The sequence below is a fragment of the Moschus berezovskii genome, chromosome 11 (genome assembly GCF_049115385.1).
Source record: "Moschus berezovskii isolate FMDL1 chromosome 11, NW_MosBer_1.0, whole genome shotgun sequence".
NCBI lineage: Eukaryota > Metazoa > Chordata > Mammalia > Artiodactyla > Moschidae > Moschus > Moschus berezovskii.
The window spans coordinates 71990994-72007333 of NC_142470.1; positions in this window are offsets into that span (position 1 = coordinate 71990994).

Sequence of the window (16340 nt, forward strand, 5' to 3'; positions counted from 1 at the left end):
TGAACAAAGCTGATCGCCGAAGAATTGATGCTTTTGAACTGTGGTGCTGGAGAAGACTCTTGCGAGTCCCTTGGACTGCTAGGAGGTCCAACCAGTCCATCCTTAAGGAGATCAGTCCTGGGTGTTCGTTGGAAGGACTGATGCTGAAGCTGAAACTCCAATACTTTGGCCACCTCATGGGAAGAGGTATCTCCCTGCAAAAGACTCTGATGCTGGGAGGGACTGAGGGCAGGAGGAGAAGGGGATGACAGAGGATGAGATGGCATCACCGACTCGATGCACATGAGTTTGGGTGAACTCCAGGAGTTGGTGTTGGACAGGGAGATCTGGAGTGCTGTAGTCCATGGGGTCCCAAAGTTTCGGACACAACTGAGCGACTGAACTGAACTGAACCTAAAGGTAATTAATACTGAATATTCATTTGAAGGACTGATACTGAAGCTGAAGCTGCAATACTTTGGCCACCTGATGCGAAGAACTGACTCATTGGAAAAGACCCTGATGCTGGGAAATATTGAAATCAGGAGAAGAATGGGACAGCAGAGGATGAGATGGTTGGATGGCATCACCAACTCAGTGGACACCAGTTTGAGTAAACTCTGGAATTGGTGACGGACAGGGAGGCCTGGCATGCTGCAGTCCATGGATTGCAAAGAGTCGGACATGACCGAGCGACTGAACTGAACTGTGATAATCAATTGAAAAAGTATATAGCTCCCTTGCTAAGACTAGTGGGTGGGGCACTCTCCATCCCACTTCTGATGTCTATGTCAGAAGCTTTCTCTATCCCTTTTTATACTTCAGTAAAACTCTGCTACTCAAAATCTGTTGAGTGATTAAGCCTGTTCCCTGGTCTTGAAGCTGAATCTTATTCAGAGATCATGAATCTGATATCGTTCACTGTAAGCCATCAAATATGTCGTTTACTGGAAATCTTATAGATCAGTTTTGTTCTACAGATAACACCTTGAAGTAAATATTTTATGGATGAGCAGATGCTCAGAGTGATCAAATGCATTCTTTATGATTTTACAGCTAGAATGTAACAGAATTGGGATCAAATCCAGATTGAACTGAGGCCAAGATCCATGTGTATTTCCACTCTACCTGTACTTGTGAATTAAGGAGGTATGCAAATTGGAATAGGAAATGCCTAGGATGTATGCTATCACAATAAAATAGGCTTCCTCTTTGGAGGCTAGATTGCCTGTGAATATGTGTGCACCACCAAAGATACTGTTAAATCAAAGCATCTGTTTGTATTTCTGTGGAAAGAAGATCCTTAGAAACCAACACATCTGCCAACCAGGCTATGGTTTATGAGTTGATGCCCATTCCGTTCTGAGGCAGAGACAGATACCATAATTTGACAGTCTGACACCTAGATTGCATTTCATTCTAAAAAAGGTGTCCTAGTTTGTCTAATTTGCCTAATATTTCCTAACTTGTTTCTGTAAATTAATTTTCGACTTGACAGATAATACAGACACCCATGCTTTGCAAATGTCACTGTGAAAGCTTTTCTTTAGACTTTTTTTCACCAGAGGTTTATTATTCTAATCTTGCAATTGCACATTAGAAAATCCTCTAAAGAGATGGATAGAAATGTTTAGACATAGTCAATCTATTTTTAAAAAATTTTAGAGACCAAGACAGTTTCAAAAAAGAAGTTGACTCACGGGTTCATTTTGGTAGTTGAACAGTCAGCTGTGACGCGGACCAAGAGCACGGTTCTTGTTGATGCCAGTTCTGCCTTGAAACTCAAGTTTTTGCTTGGAGATGAGCCTGAGTATGGATCAGATAGCTATTCAGTTCAATTCAATTTGTTTTTCACTCTGCAGGTCTTAACCTGATTTTATTCTCCATTGGAAAGGGATTATGGTATGGGCACTTTTGTAACCTCACTGAAGTATCTGGTAGGAGAAATTTCCATCCCTAGACAGAGGAAGAAGGTCAAGAGGATGATAGTCACTTAGTTCAGAAGAGATACATTACACGCTTGCTTTCATGGGGAATAGATTCCATCACTCAGTGTGTAGCTAGACAAGTGGGTGAGCATCACCTCTGCTCTCTCTTATGTATATAGGGCTTCCCTAGTGGCACAGCTGGTAAAGAATCCACCTGCAATGCAGGAGACCTGGGTTCAATCCCTGAGTTGGGAAGATCCCCTGGAGAAGCGAAAGGCTATCCACTAGAGTATCCTGGCCTGGAGAACTCCATGGACTGTATAGTCCATGGGGTCACAAAGAGTCGGACACAACTGAGTGACTTTCACTTTCACTGGAATAAGAATTTAGAGGGCTTTCCAGGTGGCATTGGCAGTAAAGAATCCACCTGACAATGCAGGAGATGCAAGAGATGTGGGTTCAATCCCTAGGTCGGGAAGATCCCCTGTAGTAGGAAATGGCATCCCACTCCAGTATTCTTGCCTGGAAAATTCCACAGGTAGAGGAACTTGGCAGGCTATAGTCCATGGGTCACAAAGAGTCAGACATGACTGAGTGACTGAGCACACAAGAATTTAGACTTTATGTGTCTTCTTTATTAAAGAGTGATTTTTAAGTGACACACTCAGATTCTCCATAGGAATTGATTAACTTAGAACCCTCCTGCCAAAAATGCTTGCAGTATTAGTTTTATTCCAAAAAGCAAAACTTTAAAACCAAAAGAAGGGGAGGAAGCAAGATGGCGGAGGAATAGGACGGCGAGACCACTTTCTCCCCCACAAATTCATCAAAAGAACATTTGAACGCTGAGTAAATCCCACAAAACAACTTCTAAATGCCAGCAGAGGACATCAGGCACCCAGAAAAGCAGCCCATTGTCTTCGAAAGGAGGTAGGAAAAAACATAAAAGATAAAAAGAGAGGCGAAAGAGGTAGGGACGGAGCTCCGTCCCAGGAAAGGAGGCTTAAAAAAGAGAAGATTCCAAACACCAGGAAAACTCTCACTGGCGAGTCTGTGGCGAGCCTTGGAACCTCTGAGGCCACATAACTGGGAGGAAAAAGAAAGAAATAATTAAAACCCACAGATTACCTGCCAAACGGTAACTCCCAGCGGAGAAAGAGCGCAGACGCCTGCATCCGCCATTAGCAAGCATGTGCTGGGCAGGGAGAAGCTGGCTGAACTGCTTAGAGAAAGGACTGGGCCTGAATGCTGTGAGGGCAATCTGACAGAACTAACTGGGGATAGCAAAGCAGACTGTGGGATAGCTACCCCGCGAAAAGGTGAAAAGCCCTAACCTAAGACTCCACCAGCCCCGCTCACAGAACAAAGGACTGAGCAGAGCCAGCCAACTGTGGGCAGCCCATCCCCCATTCTCCGCCAAGACAGGCAGGGGAGGGCAACCAGAGCTGGAAGGGGGCAGTCATGGCCCCAGAGAGGCATCCAATACCAGACTGCAGGCAGGCTTCGTTGCTAACCAAGACTTCATGGGTTTCTGACCGGTCAACATCCACCTGAGAAGGTGCACCAGCTGTACACCCAGAAAACCGAGTGGCAGGGACTGGGGAGGCGATAGTCGCAGCGACCACGCTCGCCAAACACCTGGTCACCTGAGCTGCTCAGACTGGGGAAGGCACAAAATGCAGGCCCAACCAAGTCTGCGCCTTTGTGGAGTACCCGAGTACCTGAACCTGAGCCGCTCAGACCTGGGAAGTGCATAAAACCCAGCGCCAGCCTCAGACATTTCCCAGCAGAGCAACCTAGAGCCTGTGCAGTGTAGACTGGGACAGCACATGTACAGTGAGTGGGGGCAAACCCAGTGTGGCCGAGACACAGCGAGCACTCCCAAAAGATGCCAGAGATATTTGTCTGCAGTGTTCCTCCCTTCCCAGAACAGGACTGAACAAGTGAGCCTTAAAAAGTGTCCACCACCGCCCCCTAGTGTCAGGGCAGAAATTGGACACTGAAGAAACCAGCAAACAGAAGCTAAAACAGAAGGAACCACCTTGGAAATGACAGATAGAGAAGTCTAGAGGCTACTCCAAGAATAAGACCAAAAACCAGAGGCAAGTGCCTTAAGGTCGAATCCTGAGAACACCAGAGAACTCCTTACTCCAATCGATAGGAGCTCATCAAACGCCTCCATCCTTACACTGAAACCAAATACCACCCAAGGGTCAACAAGTTCCAGAGCAAGACATACCATGCAAATTCTCTAGCAACATAGGAAAATAGCCCTAGGCTTCAATATACAGGCTGCCCAAAGTCACTCCAAACCCACTGACATTTCATAACTCATTACTGGACACTTCATTGCACTCCAGAGAGAAGAAATCCAGCTCCACCCACCAGAATACCGACACAAGCTTCCCTAACCAGGGAACCTTGACAAGTCACCCGTGCAACCCCCCACACACAGAGAGGAAACTACATAATAAAGAGAACTCCACAAACTGCCAGAACACGGAAAGGCCACCCCAAACACAGCAATATAAGCAAGATGAAGAGGCAGAGAAATACCCAGCAAGTAAAGGAACAAGATAAATGCCCACCAACACAAACAAAAGAGGAAGATATAGGGAATCTACATGAAAAAGAATTTCGAATTTTGATGGTGAAAATGATTCAAAATCTTGAAAGCAAAATGGAGTTACAGATAAATAACCTGGATAAGAGGATTGAGAAGATGGAAAAAAGGTTTAATAAGGACTTAGAGGAAATAAAAAAGAGTCAATATACAATGAATAATGCAATAGATGAGATCAGAAACACTCTGGAGGGAACAAACAGTAGAATAACGGAGGCAGAAGACAGGATAAGTGAGCTAGAAGATAGAATTATAGAAATAAACAGAGACGGAAAAAGAAAAACGAATTAAAAGAAATGAGGACAATATTAGAGACCTCTGGGACAATGTTAAACGCTCCAACATTGGAATCATAGGAATCCCAGAAGAAGGAAACAAAAAGAAAGACCATGAGAGAATACTTGAGGAGATAATAGTTGAAAACTTCCCTAAAATGGGGGAGGAAATAATCACCCAAGTCCAAGAAACCCAGAGAGTCCCTAACAGGATAAACCCAAGGCGAAATACTCCAAGACACATATTAATCAAATTAACAAAGATCAAACACAAAGAACAAATATTAAAAGCAGCAAGGGAAAAGCAGCAAATCACACACAAGGGGATTCCCATAAGGATAACAGCTGATCTTTCAACAGAAACTCTTCAGGCCAGGAGGGAATGGCAAGACATACTTAAAGTGATGAAAGAAAATAACCTACAGCCCAGATTACTGTACCCAGCAAGGATCTCATTCAGATATGAAGGAGAAATCAAAAGCTTTACAGACAAGCAAAAGCTGAGAGAATTCAGCATCACCAAACCAGCTCTCCAACAAATACTAAAGGATCTTCTCTAGACAGGGAACACAGAAAGGGTGTATAAACTCGAACCCAAAGCAATAAAGAAAATAGCAACGGGATCATACTTATCAATAATTACCTTAAACGTAAATGGGCTGAATGCCCCAACCAAAAGACAAAGGCTGGCTGAATGGATACAAAAACAAGAACCCCATATATGTTTTCTGCAAGAGACCCACCTCAAAACGAGGGACACATACAGACTGAAAGTGAAGGACTGGAAAAAGATATTCCACGCAAATAGAGACCAAAAGAAAGCAGGAGTAGCAATACTCATATCAGATAAAATAGACTTCAAAACAAAGGCTGTGAAAAGAGACAAAGAAGGAAACTACATAATGATCAAAGGATCAATCCAAGAAGAAGATATAACAATTATGAATATTTATGCACCCAACATAGGAGCACCACAATATGTAAGACAGTTACTAACAAGTATGAAAGGGGAAATTAACAACAACACAATAACAGTGGGAGACTTTAATACCCCACTTACATCTATGGATAGATCAACTAAACAGAAAATTAACAAGGAAACACAAACTTTAAATGATACAATAGACCAGTTAGAACTAATAGATCTCTATAGGACATTTCACCCCAAAACAATGAATTTCACCTTTTCCTCAAGTGCACATGGAACATTTTCCAGGACAGATCACATCTTGGGCCATAAATCTAGCCTTGGTAAATTTAAAAAAAATTTGAACTCATTCCAAGCATCTTTTCTGACCACAATGCAATAAGATTAGATCTCAATTACAGGAGAAAAACTATTAAAAATGACAACATATGGAGGATGAGCAACACGCTGCTGAATAACGAACAAATCATAGAAGAAATCAAAAGAGAAATAAAAATATGCATAGAAATGAATGAAAATGAAAACACAACAACCCAAATCCTCTGGGACACTGTAAAAACAGTGCTAAGGGGAAGGTTCATAGCAATACAGGCACACCTCAAGAAACAAGAAAAAAGTCAACTAAATAACCTAACACAACACCTAAAGAAACTAGAAAAGGAAGAAGTGAAGAACCCCAGGGTTAGAAGGAAAGAAATCATAAAAATTAGGGCAGAAAACAAAAGAAACAAAAGAGACCATAGCAAAAATCAACAAAGCCAAAAGCTGGTTCTTTGAGAAGGTAAATAAAATTGACAAACCACTAGCCAGACTCATCAAGAAACAAAGGGAGAAGAACCAAATCAATAAAATTAGAAATGAAAATGGAGTGATCACAACTGACAACACAGAAATACAAAGGATTATTAGAGAATACTATCAGCAATTATATGGCAATAAAATGGACAACTTGGAAGAAATGGACAAATTCTTAGAAAAGTACAACTTTCCAAAACTGAACCAGGAAGAAATAGAAAATCTTAATAGACCCATCACAAGCACGGAAATAGAAGCTGTAATCAGAAATCTTCCAGCAGAGAAAAGCCCAGGTCCAGACGGCTTCACAGCTGAATTATACCAAAAATTTAGAGAAGAGCTAACACCTATTCTACTCAAACTCTTCCAAAAAATTGCTGAGGAAAGGAAACTTCCAAACTCATTCTATGAGGCCACCATCACTCTAATCCCAAAACCTGGTAAAGATCCCACAAAAAAAGAAAACTACAGGCCAATATCACTGATGTACATAGATGCAAAAATCCTGAACCAAACTCTAGCAATCAGAATCCAACAACACATTAAGAAGATCATACATCATACCAAGTGGGCTTAATCCCAGGAATGCAAGGATTCTTCAATATCCGCAAATCAATCAACATATTACACCACATTAACAAACTGAAAAATAAAAATCATATGATTATCTCAATAGATGCAGAGAAAGCCTTTGACAAAATACAACATCCATTTATGATAAAAACCCTCCAGAAAGTGGGAATACAAGGGACATACTTCAACATAATAAAAGCTATATATGACAAACCCACAGCAAACATTATCCTCAATGGTGAAAAACTGAAAGCATTTCCCCTAAAGTCAGGAACAAGACAAGGATGCCCACTCTTCCACTACTATTCAACATAGTTCTGGAAGTTTTGGCCACAGCAATCAGAGCAGAAAAAGACATAAAAGGAATCCAAATTGGAACAGAAGAAGTAAAACTTTCACTGTTCGCTGATGACATGATCCTCTACACAGAAAACCATAAAGACTCTACTAGAAAACTACTAGAGCTAATCATTGAACACAGTAATGTTGCAGGATTTAAAATCAACACACAAAAATCCCTTGCATTCCTATACACTAATAATGAGAAAATAGAAAGAGAAATTAAGGAAACTATTCCATTCACTGTTGCAATGAAAAGAATAAAATACTTAGGAATATACCTACCTAAAGAAACAAAAGACCTGTACATAGAAAACTATAAAACACTAGTGAAAGTAATCAAAGAGGACACTAATAGATGGAGAAATATACCGTGTTCGTGGATTGGAAGAATAAATATTGTGAAAATGAGTATACTACCCAAAGTAATTTATACATTCAATGCAATCCCTATAAAGCTACCAACGATATTTTTCACAGAACTAGAACAAATAATCTCACAATTTGTATGGAAATACAAAAAACCTCGAATAGCCAAAGCAATCTTGAAGAAGAAAAATGGAACTGGAGGAATTAACCTGCCAGACTTCAGGCTCTACTACAAAGCCACAGTCATCAAGACAGTATGGTACTGGCATAAAGACAGAAATATAGATCAATGGAACAAAATAGAAAGCCCAGAGATAAATCCACACATCTATGGACACCTTATCTTCGACAAAGGAGTCAAGAATATAAAATGGAGAAAAGACAGTCTCTTTAACAAGTGGTGCTGGGAAAACTGGTCAGCCACTTGTAAAAGAATGAAACTAGAACACTTCCTAACACCATACACAAAAATAAAGTCAAAATGGATTAAAGATCTTAATGTAAGACCAGAAACTATAAAACTCCTAGAGGAGAACGTAGGCAAAACACTCTCCGACATAAATCGCAGCAGGATCCTCCATGACCCACCTCCCAGAATATTGGAAATAAAATCAAATCTAAACAAATGGGACTTAATTAAAATTAAAAGCTTCTGCACAGCAAAGGAAACTATAAGCAAGGTGAAAAGACAGCCTTAAGAATGGGTGAAATTAATAGCAAATGAAACAACTGACAAAGAATTAATCTCCAAAATATACAAACAGCTCCTTCAGCTCAACTCCAGAAAAATAAACGACCCATCAAAAAATGGGCCAAAGACCTAAACAGACATTTCTCCAAAGAAGTCATAAAGATGGCTAACAAACACATGAAAAAATGCTCAACATCCCTCATAATCAGAGAAATGCAAATCAAAATCACATTGAGATACCATTTCACACCAGTAAGAATGGCTGCTATCCAAAAGTCTATAAGCAATAAATGCTGGAGAGGGTGTGGAGAAAAGGGAACACTCTTACACTGTTGGTGGGAATGCAAACTAGTACAGCCACTATGGAGAACAGTGTGGAGATTCCTTAAAAAATTGGAAATAGAAGTGCCATATGATCCAGCAATCGCACTCCTGGGCATACACACTGAGGGAACCAGAATTGAAAGAAACACATGTACTCCAATGTTCATTGCAGCACTGTTTATAATAGCGAGGACATGGAAGCAACCTAGATGTCCATCTGCAGAGGAATGGATAAGAAAGCTTTGGTACATATACACAATGGAGTATTACTCAGCCATTAAAAAGAATGCATTTGAACCAGTTCTAATGAGGTGGATGAAACTGGAGTCTATTATACAGAGTGAAGTAAGCCAGAAAGAAAAACACCAATACAGTATGCTGCTGCTGCTAAGTCACTTCAGTCGTGTCCGACTCTGTGTGACCCCAGAGACGGAAGCCCACCAGGCTCCCCCGTCCCTGGGATTCTCCAGGCAAGAACACTGGAGTGGGTTGCCATTTCCTTCTCCAATGTGTGAAAGTGGAAAGTGAAAAGTGAAAGTGAAGTCGCTCAGTTGTGTCTGACCCTTAGCGACCCCACGGACTGCAGCCTACCAGGCTCCTCCATCCATGGGATTTTCTAGGCAATAGTACTGGAGTGGCTTGCCATTGCCTTCTCCGCCAATACAGTATACTAACGCATATATATGGAATTTAGAAAGATGAAAATGATAACCCTGTATACGAGACAGCAAAAGAGCAAAAGAGACACAGATGTATAGAACAGTCTTTGGGACTCTGTGGGAGAGGACAAGGGTGGGATTATTTGGGAGAATGGCATTGAAACATGCATATTATCATATGTGAAACGAATCACCAGTCCAGGTTCGATGCATGATACAGGATACTTGGGGCTGGTGCACAGGGATGACCCAGAGGGAGGATAAGGGGAGGAGGGAAGTGGGAGGGGGGTTCAGGAGGGGGAACTCATGTACACCGGGGGCTGATTCATGTCAATGTATGGCAAAACCAACCAATATAATATTGTAAAGTAATTAACCTCCAATTAAAAAAAAAATTACTTCTGTGAATGCTCCAGAATTTTTTGGGGCATATTCTTATGTATCATGCATGGCTAGTGTTTCTCACTCATAAAAAGTGCATTTGTGTATGCGCTGGTTCTTGCCTTTCCTTGCAATGTGGGAGATGGGAAGGGGCTGCCAGCCTCCATTAGGAGAGGAGTACAACTGACCGCAATTCGCCTCTTTCCTGTTCTTCATTCTCCTCCTTACAACTCAACTATGTGCTCATAAGTTGTGGAATGGGGGAAATGTTTATATTAGAAGATACATATATTAATTTAGTTATGATGCTGAAATAATTTTAATGCTCTGGGGTTGGATGCAGTAGTTCACTTCTCTTTTGCATTTCATGTTCCTGTAGGACTGTTAGGGGGTCTGAATCCCACTATATTGCTTGGTGACCTAGGCTTCAGCTCTTCTGGGTGCCCGTCTAGAACCTTCAGCCTGCCTAGTTTCTTAGTCTCCATTCTAGGGAAGGAAAGTGTTGTAGAATCTCCTGTGAGTTTTCACTGCCTTGAACTGGAAGCAGCACATGTCAATGTCACTGCCACTTCACTGGAAAGAAATAGTTGCATGACTTCATCTAATTGCAAGGAGACCAGGAAACATAGGGGAGAAAGGGGACAATGGAATATTTGTCTGCTGTGAAATTCTATTTCCAAGCCTCAATAACAGGATAATATATTTAAAGACATGGATGAGAGAATGTAGATGGTTTGAGATAGGTAGGAACTGGAGCATTAGTATTTTGTAAGTTTAGTGTTAAGACAGGTGTTGCTAATATAAGATGTTATTATAATATTTGGAAATTTTGTTAGAGGATTAATTGTGAACTTTGACTCAGGTAGTAGAGTCTGCCTGCAATGTGGAAGACCCAGGTTCAATCCCTGGGTTGGGAAGATCCAATGGGGAAGGAAGTGGCAACCCACTCCAGTGTTCTTGCCTGGAAAAATCCCATGGACTGTGAAGGCTGACAGGCTACAATCTGTGGGGTTGCAAAAAGCTGGGCATGACTGAGTGACTAACACTTTCACTTACAGGTTTAAATCCCTAGAAGTGGAGTTGATAGAAACATTATGGCAAAGATGCTCCGTATTTTATAAAATAAATTCCTGTTTTTCTTAGGTTGAGGGCCTACAGATACTTTATTTTAATTTACTTATTTTGATTTCCATTGAAATGAGTCTTAAGATCTTATCATTACTCACATTCATCTTATCTATTTAAATTTAAATCACCCCATGTTAAGTATCAATATATAACTTTATCTACACAGGCCCTTGTCATTACTACTGTAATTTCATTAATTCTTCAGATTATGAAATAATGAACATGGGCCATTTATCTTGTAAAAATTTCTGTTCAGCCTTCTGTCACAAGTTCAAGAAACCTTTAAGCCTCCAGAAAATGAAAGTCCAGAGGTATCAAGTGCCTTGTCCAATGTTTATTTTCTGCTTTGTAACAATACTCTTCTAATAGTTAATGAATGGGATTATCAGGCACAGACGTAAGGAAGGGATAGTTGCGACCCTTAAGGATTTCATTTTATGGCAGTGGCTCCTCTATAAAAATCCCCTGGACTTCTTGTTAGAAACATAGTTTCACAGGTTTCTGCACTGATTTGTGTTTAGTGGGTCTGGGGGATCTGCATTTAGACAAGCACGTTCCTCATGACTATGGTGCAGGTGACCTACAGACATTGGGCTAACTACTGGCTCACATCACAGATCGTACATGTCCATCCTAGTCTCTCCCCTCCCTCCTCTCTCCTCTGTTCTGCTCTACTGAGGGGAAAAAACTGAGAAGAACTTATTACGTTGAAATGTTTACTTCTGTATCAGGGCTCCTGGGCGCAGTGGCGTCGGACTCTGTGTGACCCCATGGACTGTAGCCTACCAGGCTCCTCTGTCCATGGAAGTTTCCAGGCAAGAGTACTAGAGTGGGATGTCATTGCCTCCTCCAGGCAGAGCTTTTAGTTGCAAACAGGAAACATTACCTTGGCTGTTTGAAGCAGAAAAGGGATTTATTAATGGGAATGAGACAGTTCGAATACCTCTGGAAAGGCTGGAGAACTAAGCATAGAGATAAGCTACCAGGAAAAATGCCTAAAATCTACCTCAGAGCAGTTCCAGAGGATAAACCATTGTTGCATGTTTGGGCAATGATGCTGCGGCTTATCCAGACGATGCTTCCAACTCTGAGCGCTAAATACTACCACCAGAAGCTCCACACCACTCCCCTAGCCATGTCCAGAAACTGCTTGGAGCTGCCACCGCTTTCACTAGGAAGGATATATGTGGTGCTTGCTTTACTGGGCTGATTCAAAGAGGAGCTCATTTCATCTGATGGGCAGAGTTGGTCACAGTCTGCATCTGGCACCAAGACAGGCTGAGAAAGAAATACCTAGTTTTGTGGTGGGAGATGCCCCTGTCTTTCACCAAGAGTTATGAGGTGATGGTGCTCCAAGGTACTATGTTGTCTGAAAGAGCAATACCACATTTATTACAGCTGAATTTGGGAACATATGCAACTTTCTCCTTTTGCCTTGCTGATTATCAGATTATGACGTTGAATTAATTAGTGGTCCTGTGTTTGTAAATCAGTTTTTATTGCATGTAAATTTCAGCATACATTTTATAAAGTCCTGTTTTCAAAGAAACCTCTAGTTCCATATCCTTCTGATTTAGGAATATTTTGTTTAAAGAAGAATACCTATGTTGATTGAAAAAAAATTCTCTTTTCCATCTCAGAGAAAATTTAGAAAAGAAAGGAAGTCTTTTCTTAGAGTTTTGTGGGAGAAATTAATGTTTCACAGTGTGAAACAGGAGAAGAAATTCTCTTCCTCTAGAGGAAAACTATTATTGAGCAATGAAAGGTTTTCTATTGTGAGAGAATATCTTGGATGATTCAGGATATATGTAATTCTTTTTTCTCAGTGTATTTCTTATATAAGAGCAGATAGGAGGCTCTTGATTTCTTTGGACAGGATGTGCTCTGCAGGTAGGTTTTATTTTTTGCCCTTCAGCTTCTTTATTGCTAGGTACTGTGTTAGGAAGTATACTGGGGAAAGAAATTCTCAATTTGATTACTTTAAAACAGGAAAAATGCAACAATAGGTGAAAAATGCTTCATTTGGCAAATGTTTATTGACTTCCTATTCTACAAAAGTGTTATCCCATGGTCACTACTCCCAAGAAGCTCACAGACAAGTGGAAACTAAGCAATAATTGAATGATAAACATTGGATACTGTGAGAGTAGAGAGAAGACATATTTAACTTAAACTGGGAGGGTGTCAAAGCTGGCTTTCTAGAATCAGTAATGCATTTCAGTATCTTAACAATTAAGAAAGAGTTAGACAAGCAGTGGCTATGGGAGGTATAACAGGGAACACAGCATGGGTCAGAGGAAGTCACATGGCTCAAAGGCATGAAGGGGCATTTAGCAAAACTTTAGAGACCATGATTCAGAACTAGGCGAGCTAAAACTGATGGGACTGGTTAAGTGGGGGCAAGTCTTCCCTCAGGACAATGGAGAAGTTAGGTATCTGTTAATATACATTCCTGATCACACGTTGATCACTCAGACGGAAAAGAATCTGCCTGCAATGCACGAGACCGTGGTTCATCCCTGGGTTGGGAAGATCCCCTGGAAAAGGGAATGGCAACCCACTCGTATTCTTCCCAGGAGAATTCCGTGAACAGGGGGGCCTGGTGGGCTATAATCGTCCATGCGGTCACAAAGAGTCAGACATGACTGAGTGACTTTGACATTCACATTCCTGAGGAGGTCAGCAGGAAAGAAAATTCGGAGCACAAGTAAAAGGTTGGCTTTGCTCAGGCAGTGGTTTCTCGTCTATGAATATGGAGACATACTTAGCAGCAGCAGCAACAGGAGGGTTGGAAAGATCCTCTGTAGGACAGCATGGCAACCCACTCCAATATTCTTGACTGGAGAATTCATGGGCAGAGGAGCCAGGCGGGCTACAATCCACAGGTTTGCAAAGAGTGAGATGTGTCTAAAGCAACTAAGCTCACAACACAGGGGGACGTAAGCAGATGCAAATAGGTTTGTGTAACAGAGGCTTCCTAGAGGTGGGAGAAGAGGCGGAGGCAGCTGCTATGCCATTTCCTGAGACCTCAGAGGGAACAGGTGGAATAAGGAGTTTAAAGGGACTGTGTAATCTTGAAATCAAAATCCAATGGGACATATGTTCATTTGTACCCCTTTTTTAAGTTTCCACATATAAATGATATCATGTATTTTGTGTTTCTGTGTCTGACTTATACTTCATGCAGTGTGACTATCTCTAGGTCCATCTACATTGCCCCAAATGGCATTATTTTATTCTTTTTTATGGCTAGTGGATAGGGGGTGGAGGAGGGATAAATTAAGAGATTGGGATTGACATATATATACTACTATGTATAAAATGGGGTTTCCCAGGTGGTTCAAATAGTAAAAAATCCACCTGCCAATGCAGGGGACAGAGAGTAGGAAATGGCAACCCGCTTTAATATTGTTGCCTGGAAAATTCCATCGACAGAGGAGCGTGGTAAACTATATAGTCTATAGGGTTGCAAAGAGTTGAACATTACAGAGCATACACATGCTCTGGTGTATGCTGAGCATACACACATGTATAAAATAGATAACTAATAAGAACCTGCTGTATTGCACAAGGAATTCTACTCAGTAATCTGTAATGGCCTATAAGGAGAAGAATCTAAAAGAAAAAAGAGTGGATATAAGTATATATATAACTGATTCACTTTGTTCTATACCTGAAACTAACACAACATTGTAAAGCAACTACACTCCAATAAAATTTTTTAAAAGAAACCAATGGGACAGAAAAATCAACAAAGGGCCATTTCATAGCTTGCTTTCTTTTTTAAAAATCTAGCTTGGCTTTACATTTTTCAAATGGAAGTATATTCAACATAAAACATTGTGTAAGTTTAAGTTGTACAACGTGTTGATTCGATACATCTATATATTGCAATGTGATTACCATTGCAGTATTAACTAGCCCCTCATGTAGCATATTTATCATTTCTCATTGTGGTGGGAATCATTAAGATCTAATCTGTTAGTAAGTGTGATGATTATAATGCAGTATTGACTCTAACCCCTGCAGTGTGCATTAGATCTTCAGGATTTATTTATCTATTAATACTAGTTGCAAGTTAGCCTTACTTCATTATGTTTCACAGGAGTTTTGGGAGAGACTGGGAGGGAGAGATGTGATCACTCACATTCACAACCAAGTGAAGCTAGAAATCTCAGGCTGTCACATTCAGTGTCCCCAAACTATTCTTCCAGATGCCAGGTAATGGGGAGGCTAGTAGGATGTGATGGCTCTACTCCTGCCTTTCTGTTTCTTTTTTTGCCTTCCGTGATCAAATTCATGGAACCATTATTCTGGGTGTTTGGCTTTTTCTCTAAAACTTAGTGTCTCTAATGTGTGATGTGAATTTGCCCCGCTGCCTTCATGTAGCTGCTAAGACTCTTGGTACCTTAGCAGATAACCCATCTCAGACCCAGGTGCATCATATCTAGTGCTTAGACTATGGCAAACTATCTCTTGCACCAGTGGTTCAGACAGTATGGTTACTAAATGTGATCTGTTTTGCATCCCAAGTTGCTGGAATTTTTATGAGTTCTTTAATGCTTCACAGAGACAACAAGGTAGAATATTTGAAATAGATGTCATGTTGGGACGTCCAGGAAAAGGTGGCCATAAAGGAAACCACCTGTTTCAGTTTCTTGCATGAATGACTTTAGAATATTTCGCCCTTCTTATTTGAGTTTCTGAAATGCTCATGGTACTCACCTCTATCTACAGCCCTACCACAAAGGGATGTTGAATGTTTTTATTTGCATCTCTCAATTCCTGCAAAAGTTTTAATTTTATTTTACCCACTGGTAAATGTAATAAACAGTGATACTCAGAGAGTGCAGATTTAAGCTTGCCTTTCCTCTCTGCATAAAAGTGCATGCTAATGGCTGCGGGATAATTAAAATTAAAGCAAGTTTAATAGATAAACAAATTAAAGCTGAGCAAAATGTGCATGCTTCCCTAAGCAGCACACACATTATCAGAGAGGGTGGCTCTAATTATTCAAAGATATAGCAAGAGCTATTGAAGGAGCTATTGATTTTTTGATAAGAAAGTGTTTTCAGTATTAATGAATTGTATTTGTTTACAAGCCCAATTGTAATACTGTAGAAATTAGAAAGGAAATTGGACCAAAGCTATCCAAACCTCACATGCTAATCAGGACTTATCAATTAACAGGTCATGATCTGCTGCTAATACTTTTAACATTTACTTTAAATTACAAGGTAACACATAAATTTATTTTCTTTATAAAATATTGTTATATTTCTGACCATCCCCAGGTTTCCATTCCTTTCTGAGAGGTAACTCTTGACATCGGTTTGGTGTAGCTTCTT